We start from the raw sequence: 17,339 nt of genomic DNA on the forward strand, positions 1-17,339 counted from the left end.
AGAACACATTTTAAGTAACTGCTTCAATGAAAAGTTGCATCAGTATCTGGTAGACCTAGGTCCAATTTCTCCCCAAGAATTGGGAAAGAAGGCAGACCACTGGGTCAAGACTAGGGTAACCAAAACGTCCACTGGGGGTGACCAAAAGAAAGGGGTTACAAAGCCTCCCCAGGAGAAAGTGGGTGACACTAGAAACAAAGAAAAAGAGTCCCCTGTAGGCCCCCAAAAACCAGACCAGGTGGGTGGGCCCAGAGACACAACCCAAAACAAAGGTGGGTACCAGGGTAAGAGCTGGGATGCCACTAAGGCATGGTGCCATAACTGTAAACAGACAGGGCACCACACCAAGGACACTTCTTGTCCCAAAAACAAACCCCCTAGCAAAATCCCAGGGGTGACCAGTGTAGCCATTGGGGATGACTCCTCAGATGAGGAGGTCTTCATAGCCTTCAACTGGAAAAAGGGCCCAACAGGTGAGTTGGAGATTCCAGAGGGAAGTAGACACTTCCACCACCTACTGGTGAATGGAATCCCAGCCACTGCCCTGAGAGACACTTGTGCCAGTCACACTATTGTGCATGACAGGCTGGTGTTCTCAAACCAGTACATCCCAGGTGAGATGGCCAGAGTAAGAGTTAGCCCAGATAGGGTCACTGATAGGCCTGTGGCTTTTGTGCCCATAGAAGTGGGTGGGACTTTTAGCTGGAGAAGGGTGGTAGTCAGTACAGACCTCCCCCTTGATTGTCTCCTTGGAAATGACTACCCAGAGGTTAGTCAGAGCCCAAGAGAGGAACTGGTCCAGTGCCAGCCCTCTCCCAAGGATTCTGGAGTGCCTGCCTCTGCAGTAAATGCAAGTAGGCCCCAGAAGAAAAGGAAACAGAGTAGGAAAGGTGGACAACCTTTAGCCAAGGTTCCAGCAAGCCAAGGAGATTCTGCTCCAGTAGGGGAGAACTCCAAAAGTGGCTCTGATAAAGTCCAACCTGACCCACAAGAAGTCCTGGCTAGTCAGGCAACTGTTAAGCCTGAGTGGGTGGCTCCTCAGCTAACAGAAGAAAGAGTGGAAGAAGGGTGTTTACTACAAGATGTGGTAACCCCCCACTCTAATACAGCAGACAGGCACCCTGAACCCAAAGAAGCCTGTAACTTAGCCCCTTCCCTTGTAGGTGAAGAGCTAAAGGTGTGGTTCTGGGCACTGATAGCTGTCAGTGGCCTCTGCTGGGTGTTAGCCTTTATGGCTGCACTATCCTTGGCATGGTGGCCTGACCCCATGCCAAATAGCAAGTTAGGCCCCCTGACCCTGTTGGTCATGGTGGGGTTACTCCAGCTCTGGGTAACCTCTTTGGGTAAGCTAGGGGTGACCCTGGCTAAGATAAGATTAGCAGAGGTGGATACCTCTAACCCCAAAATAGAGAGAATGGGTGAAGACATAAAAAGCACAGACAAGAGGCAGTTCAGACTAGGTCCTATCACTGTGGAAGTGGGTCAGTTCCCCAGAGGGAATGACCTGAACAGGAGGATGTAAGGCAGAGTAGGCCCTGCAACAAACCAGCCTATTTCCTCTACTCTTCCTCGCCTGACAGACTAGGAAGACTCTCCCAGCTTTGGCTGAGTCTCCTGGCCTGTGGGCTGGGGGGGGGGCTTGTGTAAAGAAATGGCTCCCTGTTGCAGTTACCCCCCACTTTTTGCCTGATACTGATGCTGACTTGACTGAGAAGTGTGCTGGGACCCTGCTAACCAGGCCCCAGCACCAGTGTTCTTTCACCTAAAATGTACCATTGTTTCCACAATTGGCACAACCCTGGCACCTAGGTAAGTCCCTTGTAACTGGTACCCCTGGTACCAAGGGCCCTGATGCCAGGGAAGGTCTCTAAGGGCTGCAGCATGTCTTATGCCACCCTAGGGACCCCTCACTCAGCACAGACACACTGCTTGCCAGCTTGTGTGTGCTGATGGGGAGAAAATGACTAAGTCGACATGGCACTCCCCTCAGGGTGCCATGCCAACCTCCCACTGCCTGTGGCATAGGTAAGTCACCCCTCTAGTAGGCCTTACAGCCCTAAGGCAGGGTGCACTATACCACAGGTGAGGGCATATGTGCATGAGCACTATGCCCCTACAGTGTCTAAGCAAAACCTTAGACATTGTAAGTGCAGGGTAGCCATAAGAGTATATGGGCTGGGAGTCTGTCAAAAACGAACTCCACAGCTCCATAATTGCTACACTGAATACTGGGAAGTTTAGTATCAAACTTCTCAGAATAATAAACCCACACTGATGCCAGTGTTGGATTTATTAAAAAATGCACACAGAGGGCATCTTAGAGATACCCCCTGTATTTTACCCAATTGTTCAGTGCAGGACTGACTGGTCTGTGCCAGCCTGCCGCTGAGAGACGAGTGTCTGACCTCATGCGGTGAGAGCCTTTATGCTCTCTGAGGACAGAAACAAAGCCTGCTCTGGGTGGAGGTGCTTCACACCTCCCCCCTGCAGGAACTGTAACACCTAGCAGTGAGCTTCAAAGGCTCAAGCTTCGTGTTACAATGCCCCAGGGCACTCCAGCTAGTGGAGATGCCCGTCTCCTAGACCCAGCCCCCACTTTTGGCGGCAAGTCCAGGAGAGATAATGAGAAAAACAAGGAGGAGTCACTGGCCAGTCAGGACAGCCCCTAAGGTGTCCTGAGCTGAGGTGACTCTGACTTTTAGAAATCCTCCATCTTGCAGATGGAGGATTCCCCCAATAGGATTAGGGATGTGACCACCTCCCTTTGGGAGGAGGCGCAAAGAGGGTGTACTCACCCTCAGGGCTAGTAGCCATTGGCTACTAACCCCCCAGACCTAAACACGCCCTTAAATTTAGTATTTAAGGGCTCTCCCTGAACCTAGAAACTAGATTCCTGCAACAACAAGAAGAAGGACTGCCTAGCTGAAAACCCCTGCAGAGGAAGACCAGAAGACAACAACTGCCTTGGCTCCAGAAACTCACCTGCCTGTCTCCTGCCTTCCAAAGAACTCTGCTCCAGCGACGCCTTCCAAAGGGACCAGCGACCTCTGAATCCTCTGAGGACTGCCCTGCTTCGACGACGACAAGAAACTCCCGAGGACAGCGGACCTGCTCCAAAAAGACTGCAACTTTATCCAAAGGAGCAGCTTTAAAGAATCCTGCAATCTCCCCGCAAGAAGCGTGAGACTTGCAACACTGCACCCGGCGACCCCGACTCGGCTGGTGGAGAACCAACACCTCAGGGAGGACCCCCGGACTACTCTACGACTGTGAGTACCAAAACCTGTCCCCCCTGAGCCCCGACAGCGCCGCCTGCAGAGGGAATCCCGAGGCTTCCCCTGACCGCGACTCTCTGAAACCTAAGTCCCGACGCCTGGAACAGACCCTGCACCCGCAGCCCCCAGGACCTGAAGGACCGGACTTTCACTGCAGAAGTGACCCCCAGGAGTCCCTCTCCCTTGCCCAAGTGGAGGTTTCCCCGAGGAAGCCCCCCCTTGCCTGCCTGCAGCGCTGAAGAGATCCCTTGATCTCTCATTGACTTCCATTGCGAAGCCGACGCTTGTTCTAACACTGCACCCGGCCGCCCCCGCGCCGCTGAGGGTGAAATTTCTGTGTGGGCTTGTGTCCCCCCCGGTGCCCTACAAAACCCCCCTGGTCTGCCCTCCGAAGACGCGGGTACTTACCTGCTGGCAGACTGGAACCGGGGCACCCCCTTCTCTCCATTGAAGCCTATGCGTTTTGGGCACCACTTTGAACTCTGCACCTGACCGGCCCTGAGCTGCTGGTGTGGTAACTTTGGGGTTGCTCTGAACCCCCAACGGTGGGCTACCTTGGACCAAGAACTGAACCCTGTAAGTGTCGTACTTACCTGGTAAAACTAACAAAAACTTACCTCCCCCAGGAACTGTGAAAATTGCACTGTGTCCACTTTTTAAATAGCTATTTGTGAATAACTTGAAAAGTATACATGCAATTGAAATGATTCAAAGTTCCTAATGTACTTACCTGCAATACCTTTCAAACAAGATATTACATGTTAAATTTGAACCTGTGGTTCTTAAAATAAACTAAGAAAATATATTTTTCTATACAAAACCTATTGGCTGGATTTGTCTCTGAGTTTGTGTACCTCATTTATTGTCTATGTGTATGTACAACAAATGCTTAACACTACTCCTTGGGTAAGCCTACTGCTCGACCACACTACCACAAAATAGAGCATTAGTATTATCTATTTTTACCACTATTTTACCTCTAAGGGGAACCCTTGGACTCTGTGCATGCTATTCCTTACTTTGAAATAGCACATACAGAGCCAACTTCCTACAATAATGCACCATAACACCCATTGTTTCCATGGCGTCACTGTATGCCCTGGAGGCAGAAGCAGGGCCTTGGTCCGAATGGAATGCTACGACTGCAAAAGTCCCATTAAAGACTTGCAAATCTTTAATAACAGTAAGAGCGTCAGTCGATCATTGTGGCTGCACCCATAGGAATCTGTACCAAGAGTCTGCTGCAAGTAGAATATATTTGTATGCACCGTCTGAATTTAAGGGACCGCAGTGGTCCAGGTATACACACTCTGCATAGGTTTATTTGCTATTAGGAGGGGTGTCTGCGGTGGGCATTTGATGGTGGAACCTTTAATTTGTTGGCAAGTATCAAAGCTAATGGCATACTGCTTGGCTTGTTTGTAAAGGTTGTGCCACCAATAGCATTTTTGTGAAAGAGAGATGGTAGTCGCCACACCAGCATGGGCAGAAACAACACCCTGATGAGCTGCTTTGATAAGTTCTAGCCTCTGATCTTCATTGGGTATCACACGGTCACCCAGCCCTGGTATTGTAACAAAGGGAATATTTTGGGCACCTAAATGGTTCGAATATTTGGTAGGGTATGCTTTTGTTAAAGGCCTGCCATCAACCCGAAGCATTTACAGTAGCCAGAAGGTCATCATCCACTCATGTATAAGAACAAGTTATCGCAGCAACAGAAGCCATAGCAACTGCAGATTTGGCAGCTTCATCAGCCAATGAATTTCCTACAACGTGTATTCCAAAAAGTAGGTGGCCCAGTGTAATTATATGAGCCTGTGGCAGTTTGTCCTTAAGACCTGCTACCTTCCCTCCACAATGATTTGTGTTTTATGGTGTTTCCTTTAGAATCTCTGAAACCATAAAGGCACCAGTAATGCAAGTTGTCATTAAAGGACTAGTCACAATAATACAAATCACACACAACAAGAGTTGGAATTTAAGGGTCCTTATGTTCCAGTACCAAAATCAAAGCTTTAAGCTCAGCAAGTTGCTCTGTGCAATCCCCAAGGGACTGCATTTACGTTTGTAGATCGATGGAAATTACCGTCTCTTTTAACTTTACAAATTGCTGTGCAAACTGCGGACGATTGGTGTTTGGTACCTACAGCTGGTTGAGCTGAATCATCAGTGTAAATGATAATCCTGTAATGGTCAAGAGGCATGACATTAGTGGGCATGATGTATTCAAGTTCGTACTGGAGAAATTCTTGGGTCTGAAGTTTTGGATCAAAAACCTAGTCAGCATCAGTGGCAATCAAGGAGGTAGCCCACTGTATCGAACGTGGATGTAATGCTTTGGCGTTTGAAAAGCTACCTTTGTTAACAGCTTCAAGGGCTGTTATTGGAGTAACGATAATAATGCATTTTTCCTGGGCTGGTGGTCTTTCCTTGATGACTGCCATCTGAACTGCAGTCAGTATCTTTTCTGTTGGTGCAAAATGTATTTCATCATTGGAGTATAAATGTGATTTGTGCGTTATGGGTGCCGTGTCACCTTCGTTGAATGTGACATATTTAAAATTAATGGCACCCGGAATTCCCTGGATCTCTACTTTTCTTTTTCACATATGTGTAAGTGTTTTGCTTCTAGCATGTCAGTTTCAAATGATGTGCAACTTTGTCATTGTTGTGGTGTCCAGTGTTTTTCTGAGAAACCAGGACAGATCAAATCATAAAGTGGTTTTATGCACTGAGATGTTGTTCATAAATGCTGTGATATGTGAATTTTGAATTGCAAATGTGTGTGGGTGACATTTTAAATGTCAGTAGTATAAGGCTATTATGTGAGAATGGTCTGGCTTAGCTACAGGAAACAAAGTATTATTCATAGCTGAAACGCAGGATTCAGTTACTCACTGGTACTCAAGCTGTGAGATAATCTCCCTCACAGGGGCTTTTGCATATTTTTTTTTTTAGTATTGAGGTTGTACTTGTGGATTGGACCGCATAGGTGTTATTAAGTGACTAGGTATGTCCCTATCCCAACCCACGTGGTAGCAGTACAGTGCTGGAACCTTTGCCAAAGTCCAATCTGCCACATAGGCTTCCTTTACTGGTTCTGGAACAAGGACTGAGAAAAAAGGCAAAATGACATACTCCCCTTATGGGAGGGTTCAGACAAACTCTGGCAGCCAATCCTTTTCTTCCAGAAGAATGTCATAGCTCAGCATTAATTTTCCCCTGAAAATTGCTTTAATTGTGTACTTGATGTCCTCCTCAATCTGAATTTTAAATTTGTAGAACCAGTTGTGTGGGGTGACGTGCCTTTCTGTGGTTTTAACTTCAAGGTAGTCGTTAGTTGCTGTCACATATGGAAGCTCTTGAAGATTCTGGTCAACTATGGTGACCTCTGCCACTCTGTCTAGCAGAGTTACTGCCCACGTCCTGTTCTTCAGTAGTATTCTCAAAATGTGAGGCATGCTTAGCTGAAAGTGCTGCAACCTTCTTTTTGATTTTGGGTTTGTGCTGTGGAAGTTTCTCTTACTTTTTCATTGTGACATCAGAGGATGGTGTGAGTCCTTTTTTGGTTTCGCATACTCGTGTCTGTGTTCTTCCACCCACCTCTCTTGGTACGTTTGTCAGATGAGTCCTGAAAGGTACGAAGAGGGTGTGTATCAGTTTACTCTTGTCAGGTTGTTTCAAGTTGTCACGATTTCTAAGATTGTATCGCTTCTCCGAGGTCTCTGATTCTTTGATTTTCTCTGCGTTGCTTTACTTTATCATTATTAGATTTTTAATTGTCTCAGCTTTTTTTAGAACGCTCCTGCACTTGCTTGACATTATCCTTTTCAGAATTACCTTGAAGCTGTGGCTTAGTTGGTATGGCCCCCAGACCATCCCAACTTATATTAGTATAAGTTTCAGCAATGATCTTTGGCAGTTTGCGTTCCTGATCTTTTTATGGAACATCCCTGAGATGCTGACATACTGCCAGTGCTGCTGCTTCCCCTTTAATGTTGCTTAAAATAATTGAGGAGACTCTGTCATAATTGCCCATAAGTTTCATCCCCATTTGTACCTGACCAACGTCAGTAGCACCATGATGTGCGGTTGCTATTGTGGTAATAAGACTGCATGTTTTAGGGTGGCAGCACCACCAAGTGTGGGTGACTGAGTCAGTCCCACACCACTTCATAATCTGTGAGCCTGACCCCAGGCTAGCCCGTAGTGCCTCACGCAACCCTAGAAAGGAAAGGGTGATTTGTATCAACCTAAAACCTGATACTATTACTCCTCAGGGAAGTTGTGGTGAACAGATCACATCCCTTTTGCTCATTTTCGTAGAGACTCTCACATGCCAAGGCAGAACACGAGATGCAAACTGGATGTCAGTGCACTTATTGAAGCAATTGCATCCTAGTATAAATAGCATGAGCTGCGATAGATAGGCAGATGAAACATAGTACAGTGATCATCATTACAACCAATGTAAAGAAGATAAACAACCCAACCATATTTTACAATTCTAGAGATTCCTTTCTGTACCCTATGTCTAGGTCTGAGAGCATATCCGTGGTAACCCTTCTGCCTGTCCCGATCTAAGGAAGTAACCCCAAACCCATATCTGAATGTGATAACAAGGGGCTGCCTGTTGTCTGGATGGCAATCTTCTTTGGAAAGCTGAAGGATTAGCATCCGGATCAGCGAAGCTGTCTGTGAAATGGTGTGCTTCACAAGACAGCCATGACTTGAATGCCATCTGCCCCCCCTTAGACCTATATATTCTATACTCATACAGAGTTCTAAGAATAGGCCTGACGCACTGGTGTGTCTAGTAAATGGGGACGGACTACTGAGCTCCTGGAGTGGCAATACGAACTAGTATATTATGTTCCATACATGACAGCCTTGAACAAAGCACAGAGTGCATTGTGTACAAAGGGCGGATAAAATGTGCACTGCGAACAACTATGTCTTCTTGGGAAGAGGCAGCGATTAAAATATAAAAACAACAAGCTTAAAACTGTCTGTGCAAAAAAATATGAAATTTTAAAAAGTATCTGAATGTAAAAGGTATAAGCTACAGAACTAATGCTGAAGTAAGGGGACCCAACATAGATGCTAGAGGCAACCCACAACAGTTCAGAGTAGAGTGGAGTAGCCTAGACTGGAGTGGTTTAGAGTAGACTGCCTTGGCATAGAGCACAATGGTACAAAGTAGAGAGGTGTAGAGTGAAGTGGCATAGAGTACAGTGGTGTGGAGTCGCATATTTATGGTGTGGTAGCACATTGCCATTACAAGCACTACATTTTCAATTGAAATGGCCATTACATTTGCACAGACATACAGTTTTACTAATAAAATTATACAGCACACAATGTGTGAAAATGGCATCACCTAGTGCATTCAGTTATTCCGATTATAATAAAGTTTTTGTTTCCATCACACTTGCGAATGAACAAAACATGCTTTATTTGTGCGTTCCCAACTCTGATATATTCTGAAATACTTGCATAGTTCATTTAAATGTTGTTGTTGTTCTAGAAAAAGTCCTTTCCTACCCCCGAGATTGTCACATAAATCCTCTCATTTTGAAGTCAGAGAAAGAAAGGTGTTTAAACACCAAGCTATCTCTGAAGACAGAGCCTGACATTTGACCTTTGTCTTTCAATGCACAACAAAGGTAATATAAGAACAAGATTTACCGGTCTATTTACAGAAAGGAGCACTTGTGGAAGAATGCAAGGGAAGTAGCGTGAAAAGGCTTTGCTCCTTTGGAGGGACAAACAGAATCTGGACAGCCTAACACAAATAAAGCCAGCAAATAAAAATCCAGAAAATGTGAGTTACAAACCTCAAAGCCAATAGTATGCAACTGGCAGAATGTATTCCCAGGGAAGCTTTCCGAATGTCCGTGCTTGTCTTTAGCAAACCAGACAGCTGCGGTGCCTGGTAGGCTTCGACCTAAAACATAAGGCCAGTGAAGAGCAATCTTAATGCAAAAATTCTTACATTTTGGGACTCTGAGTCCACAAGCAGACAGCAAATGCAAATATAAATTGAAGGCCTGTTGGAAACCTGTGTGGAAGATGTCAGTTCTCAGATGTCTTTATTATGGGGCATACTTAGTGATGCCCATACCACACCCACCAGTTCAACACCCAATATCTCATTTGGCTCACTTGTTGAACTATAGACACTGAGATATTGTACATCAATGGCTAGGGTAGTGGAGAACCACTATACTTGAAGGTGTCACATCTCCTTTATCTTAGCAGAATTCACTGCACTCATGCAGTAAGCCAGAGAATAGTTTTCTGCAGTGATTAGGTAGCTGGGTCAGATCTACAATATGCTATGTTAATCTTGCAAACCCCCAGTGCGTTAAGCATGTACAAACCAGCTTCCTCTGCTTGCTTGCTCACTTTATGCTTGTCTTTGGCTATTTAGAGTGCTCCACTGCCTTTTGACTAGGTTTGTGCTATAGAAATACCAAATACATAGAGACATGTCATAGATTTCTAATAATACCTTTTTTACTTTCCAATCAAAACATGTTCTTCATGGAACTATTATATTGTCACTGTAATTGCAGACATACATAAATACTTGAATCCATCACCCCCCTCCCTCCATACTGTCTAGTATACTACCAAAGGAAACCAGTTCAAGCATTGTAAGACTCCCTTTGAGATAGGCTGTGTACAATCCAGACCTTCTGTTGCAGTCCACATATGCAATAGGAGGCAACATACTCAGGCCATTTTTATAGAATTTTTTTTTCTAATCCAGCTCCAAGCATAATTGTTTTTCACTTCCAAACAAATTGTGACATAACATGCATGTTCACTGTGAAGGACATCTTGGTGCTGCATAATAGATGAGTTACTGCCCAAGAAAAGACTCAACTTGCTCAGTATTTTGGAAGGGCATTCTAGGCCCCTGTAGCACAAGCAAAACGTAAATGTTGTGAGATTTCTTTTTTTTGTATACTCTATTGCTATTAGTAATTGCTCTGTTTTAGTCTCTCTGCTGTGCCATAAGGAGTTGGGTAACATATTCCAGTGTGGCCTAATGTGTTGATTTTGATGGTCATTATACACTTTTATTGAATTAGTAAGATATTAGTATTTTGTAGAGCAGTAACTTGAGATTTGTAGTTGGTGCTTTATTAACAGAGGTCCTACCTCCTACATTAGCCAAATGGTAAAGTCAGAGAATTTATAAGGTTCTGCAACTCGTACTGCTACTGGCCGGATGAGTTTGGAGGTGCCTAGTCTCCACTCCTTGTTTATTACAGTTAATGGAAAAGGAGAAATTGATAAAGGTATGAAGCCGTTTGTATGTTGACATCGGTCAGTAGCTCCAAAAACAGGCCCCAACCTGTGGGGGGATTACATGATGTGAACATGAGTACACATGTTTAAATGTTAAGCTAAAATGTCCATGGGGCTAAAATGCCCAAAAGTCTAGAAATGTATATTCTTACCTTAATAAATTAATAAATTCAAAACCACCATAGTTAAGTTACAAGATATATGTCAAAGATACTTTACATCATACCGTATGTCTGCAAGAGGGATTGTGAACCTTTCATTTTTGATCATTCAAACCTACACTAAAGTGTTTTGTGGTACATTTGCTCTGGTGTGAGTTATACTGCACGATGCATAATAAAAACATAATTTGAATCAGTATCTATGACCCTACCACAGATTTTCCAAAATGTGAAGATGTCATGTCTTAAGTGATAAATAGGCAATTAACTAATGTGGTTAAGGCTACATTGTATATTTCAGAATTGCATGATTTGAGTCCTGTTTGCCATTTACGGCACCTATTACAAAAATGATTTAACTATTGCTCATTACTAAATGACTGTGTCACATATATTTATTTACTTCTTGTAATTCCAGAGCACAGATTAAGTTACACTGGCAACAGATTTGTTTGCAGATATTCAGATAGTTCACTCAATGCTAGATTCATGAATAACAGCTATTACATGGGTGTTTTATATTAGAAGGAGTAGAGAGCGGGACAGCAACAGTCTGGAAAATATAGATAGAGTAGATACATCTTTTCCAAAGGAAAGGAGTTTGGGTTCAGTTTGTTGTGTTTTGAACTATGATTTTAGAATCTGGAGGCTAAGTCTTGCTTTTATGGTATTTCTATAAGACAGTGTAATTTTCGGAACAGGTTGTAGAGCTATTTTTATTTGGGGCAGGGAGTCATTGGCGCAGAAGTAAGAATTTTGACTTATTAGGGTTCGGTTTTAGTAAGAGAGTTCATCCTGTGCATTAGCTTTTGAGGAGAGCACTTAGTTGCTTTATAAGATGGATTTAAGACTTTTAGATATAATCATTGTATTTATCTGTAGTTATCTATGGAAATGTTCTTGTTTTGTACCATCATGCTTAGATGGTCTATAGGTGGACCTAATAGGTAAGGTGATACATCAGAGCCTTAAGCAGCACTGTAATTTAGATGATGTATTGAAGATCTAAAGGGGTTAGTGTTCACAAATTGTGATATCTCTCAAAGCAACAATTATTTCAAGTGCCATATGTTACAATCAAGCCCGTTCTTGGAAAAAGGCTCAGGGCCTTTCCAGATTATCGACCATTGTTTAGAAGAGAATGTTTGAGAGGGAGGTGCGGTCAATGATGTCACACGTAGCCAAGAGATCACATTGACCAGTCTACGGTTAACATCTTCATCCAGTATGCTAAGTGCCACATCTGAAATTTGTAGCAGCTCAAACGCTCTATTTGTGTTGGAATCCAGATGCAAAGCTGCTTAGAATGTTATTAGTGATGTAGACAAGAAGCTATGTTATAATGACTGTCTCAATAATTTTTCATAGACACGGAAGCTTGAATATAGGACTGAAGATTTGAAGGTTTCCAGGAGCAAGGGTAGATTTCTTAAGTAAAGGTGTTCCAATCCACCTTTAGTGAACTTGGAAAAATGCCCTCTTATAATGACCAGCTGCTGATTTTTTAGAATTAAAGGAGTGATGTCTTCAGTACGTTTTCATTGGTGTACTAGGGGTGGGGTCATCAGTGAATTTATGAGTTTATGGTTCAAATAATTTGTTGAAGTGACAAAGTCAAGTTGTTGGAATACTTGTATGTCCAAGGATGAATATGCTTGAGAGATTTTGAGTTGTTTGTTGATATTTTGCATTAATTCCCAAAAGATGTTAGCAACAACAGTTGGCTAGAGATTTTGGATTGTTTGACAGTGATTAGGTTTATTGATTTAGGGGAAAAAACTACCCCCCTTGCAGCCCCCGCTTGACTGATCACCCTCAAGCATTCCAGGAATGACCTGCAAATGAACTTTTTCTATGTTTCGTGAAGATTTGTCAAACAGTGAGAATGTCAACCTATGGAGACATTGCCCTAACTATATATACTGGCTGTTGCCAGTAGGTAGTTATAGTTAGAACCTAATTTCCATAGTAAGAGAGTTTTTTGTTTTGCCTATAACTTTGGCGTCGCTTAACGAATCTTCATGAAATTTCAAGACAAATATGACAGTCTGTTCAGCTGCTGCCTTAAAAGTTTCAGGGTGATCCATCAAGCAGAGGGGAGAAAAAAGGGGGAGTCCAAAAACACATTTTCCTCATTTATTTTCCCATAGGGTCTTTTGACATGGCTACAGCCCGAACCACTGAACGGAATTACACCAATTTTGTCAGGAAGCTAGATCTTGGTGCACAGATTATGCATTTTGTGATTTGGTGGAAGTCCGTTCAGTAGTTTCCGAGATATTAATGGTTAAAAAATATAGATATCTAGGGACGCAGAAGATCTGCCGATCCAGCTGCCCCCATGGTGATATTTACTGGCCGCCAACACTTCAACCAGGAAGTGTTGGCAGCCAATTTGGGACCCTGCTTCAGCTGAGTCACAAAAGAAAAATCCAAAAAAAGAAAAGGGGCCAAGTTAGGAATACCCTGAGCCTTTAGCCTTGGCCCAGTGGTCCCCCTGGGACTCCGCCAGGGCTAAAAAGTATTTTTTTTTTGGTTTTAATTTTTGGAAAAATCTAGCAATGGATCTGTGGATTTTTCTGAAAATTGAAAAGAAAAGCATACACACAGGCCCTCATTACAACCCTGGTGGTAAATTCCAATTACCGCCGTGCTGACGGCTGCCAAGATACCGTGCCCACGGCGGTAATCCAGCATGGGTATTATGACCCACACAGAGAATACTGCCACAATACAGCCACCCACACAAGTCCGCCACACCAAAGGTCAGTGATGAACTGGCGATAGCAAAACCCACATCGTCACGCCAACAGGAATACGCCCACAGTATCACGACCCACGAATCAACGCGGCAGACTTTCAACCGATGTAAACCATTGGCGGTACACACCGCCGCACTCAAAATACACACACATTTACAAAACAACACCACATTGGACAATTCAAAATACACAGACCTGACACACATACACACACCACACCCACACCCTCACACCACTATAAAACACACACACACTATACCCACAACCCCTTACAACCCAAAAAAAGAGACCAAGCACAGAGAGACAAGCAAGGAGCACACACCCAATCAGAGGCACAGAACACCATCACTCATACACCATCCACGCACATCACAGTATACATCCCAACACATCACCCCACACATCACCTCACACATATCACTCACAGCACATCCATGGCACCTCAAAGACACCCCAGGTTTTCTGAGGAGGAGCTAAGGGTCATGGTGGAGGAAATCATCTGGGTAGAGCCACAGCTTTTCGGATCACAGGTGCAGCAGACGTCCATTGCAATGAAGATGGAGCTATGGTGGAGAATCGTCGACAGGATCAACGCCGTGGGACAGCATCCAAGAACCAGGGATGACATCAGGAAGAGGTGGAACGACCTATGGGGGAAGGTGCGTTCCGTGGTTTCAAGACACCATATTGCTGTACAGAGGACTGACGGTAGACACCCACCTCCTCCCCCACAACTAACAACATGGGAGGAGCAAGTCTTGGCGATCATGCATCCTGAGGGCCTCGGAGGAGTAGCAGGAGGACTGGACTTTGGTACGGCAAATCTTTATTACTATATCCCCCACCCTACCAGCATGGCATCACACACCCCACCCGTACCATCACTCCATCACCTCACATCTACCCCACCATCACAACCCACACATCCCAATACCAAGCCCTGCATGCAACAACTGTAGTGTAGCCATTTTTAATATAGCTTCATGCACGTTAGTCTAGCATACTAGGCCGCTGTGCACTTTGCCCTAGATATATTTTATTCACCTTCGTACTGTTATTTTACAATAACCAGTTTTACGGTCTTGTTTTAATTTCTTCTATCGCACTGTTTAGCTTAGTTCAGCACTGTGTTCTCAAATAATGCATTCTTGATCGCTCTGTGCTTCAGTCAAGGTTACAGCCTGGTACATTGCCGGTAAACGTGTAAAAGTTTAGTCTCCAGTATTCATAGAAAATACACATCCTTATGTAGGGACATTTTCTTAGAACATCTGCGTTTTAGTATAAAAACACTCCCTAGTCCTAGTACACGTCAAGAGGGAGATTCCGGCCAGGAACCTACAACTAGATGCTGAATGCCCCGTTGCAGATGCTGATGCGGATTACAGGCCTTTGCTCAGGTTTGAGGGTCGATGTCCTCCCGGGGGAACCTGAAAGGCAGGCTTAGAGTTTCACATGCTGTGCTCGAAATATAACTTAGAGAGAAAATAATCTAGCGGCACTATGATAGCCTTATTCTTGTGCTTCACTCTCATCGTTACTATTTTAATCCTACTGTGTTGTGTAGTTCTGGTTATTGCAGCTCACGCTTTGCTATCTAAAATGCAGTTGTTTTATTAAACCAATCTCTAAAACTTAAACTGCCTTTGTCATTTATATATGAGACCGTACTGTGTATGAGAGAACCGGTTGTGACCTGAGTGACCACGACTTCCCTGGGAAGTGCCAAGATGTCATGCGCTCGGCTGCCCAATTGTCTCTCCCATTTGGGAGAGATGAGGCACTGCTAGTTAGCCGGAGCAAAACCCGGATTTAGAGTGACAAGGGTCCTTCACCGTGGGTCAGACTTAGTCCCCCACACTGTGAACGATCTTGCCGCTCAAAATCCAGTAGTCTCATTAGGATAATGAGAGCCTACGCGACACAACAATGCATGGACACCTATTACCACAGCATGCCCAGTAGAGAGACTCACCCAGCCCACACAATCAGCAGTCACACAAGACCAAGGCGACAGGGAACCCACAATTAAAGAAGGGAAAAACCGATCACACAAGATGGCACACACAGATACAATAACAATGCATTTGCATCCCAACTGGACCCCTACCCAACATCACCGGAGAGGAGGTGCCAGCTACATCCAGGCCCCCCACAGAAGAGGCCCACAGTGATGACAGCAGCTCTGCACGCCTAGATCAGGATGACCAACCTGGCCCATCAGGGACCACTGGACAGTCTGTTCCCCAGCCACAGTCCCAACCCACCACAGAGCCTCCCCCCTCAGGAAACACCACCACAGCACCCACCCAGCGGGCCAATGCCACTGTCCCCAGGACATGTCAATCAGCAGTGTGTCCACCACTACAGGGACCCCAAACAAACCCACAAACCCAGGATGATCAGGGACCTGGGTGGGGTCAGTGGCAGAGGCACAGGACAACAGGGAAGCTAGGAGGACTACTTTGCGACAGGGTGAGGACAGGCCCAGGGAACCCACTCTCCACAAGGCACTCTCCAACATCATGGGAGCATACCACCATTCCCAGGAGACCACGGGCACGGTACTGGCCAAGTTAGAGGAGACCCAGTGGCTGCAGGAGGGACAGTACCTGGGGATCAGGGAGGACCTTGCAAAAATCTACACCATCCTGGCTACCATAGCAGGGGTACTGGCTAACATGGGCAAGACCATGAGGAGGCAGTGGCACAACAAAGGGCCCCTGGCACTAGCCAAACCGATGAACAGCCTTCCACCTCCACTGGCGCTAGTGGACAGGAGGCCCCGCCACAGGACCAACAGGCCACCAGCACCCCACCCCCTGCAGAAGGAGAACCACCCCTCAAACGGTCCTTGCGATACAGGCAGAAGACAGAGAACATTGCCAAGACCCCTGCCAGGAAATAGGACTCTCCTGATTGTCACCCTTCTGTCCCACTCTGTCACCCTGTCCACCTTGAACTGCCCTTATTCCCCTTCCTATGCCCCATTGAACAATGCACCTGTGATACCAAGAGACTGGACTCTACCATGTCCCTTCCTCCACCATCACCCCAGCCCCCTGCACGTACCCCCAAACAATTTACCACAAAAAATAAACAGCATTGAAATATAAACCATACTGAAGTCAGTGTAATGATTAGAAAGATGTATTCTTACTACATTCCCAAAGCATTGCAACGTCTATGTTCAGTGAATTATACCAATGGATGACAGTTGTTGGGCAGCAGTACACATAGCAGAAACCGGAATGGGGTACACAGACCTGAAAAAAGGAAACCCAAAAGGAACAGTCAGTGGCCATACACAGAGGGTAAGAGGCTGCCATGTACAATGTCCTAAAGTATACTGAAATGTGAAGAGGAGTTACAGTCTCTCACCTGTGTGTCACTGGAAGTACTGCTGGATAATGTTTGTTCTGTTGTCCACATCTTCTTCATCTGCCTCCTCTTCTTCACTGTCCACAGGCTCCACCGCTGCCACAAGACCATCACAAGGCTCATCCTCTAGCAGAAAAGGCACCTGGTGTCTCAATGCCAGGTTGTGCAACATACAGCATGCCACGATGATATGGCACACCTTCTTGGGTGAATAGTACAGGGATTCACCAGTCAGATGGAGGCACCGGAACCTGGCCTTCAAGAGGCCGAAGGTCCTCTCAATAATCTTCCTTGTTCGCCCATGTGCCTCATTGTAATGTTCCTCTGCCCTTGTCCTGGGATTCCTCACTGGGGTCAGTAGCCATGACAGGTTGGGGTAACCAGAGTCACCTGTAAATATCGAGGGACAATTGTGAGACACACACTAACCCTTCGGT

This window comes from Pleurodeles waltl, chromosome 7 (genome assembly GCF_031143425.1).
Source record: "Pleurodeles waltl isolate 20211129_DDA chromosome 7, aPleWal1.hap1.20221129, whole genome shotgun sequence".
Taxonomy (NCBI): Eukaryota; Metazoa; Chordata; class Amphibia; order Caudata; family Salamandridae; genus Pleurodeles; species Pleurodeles waltl.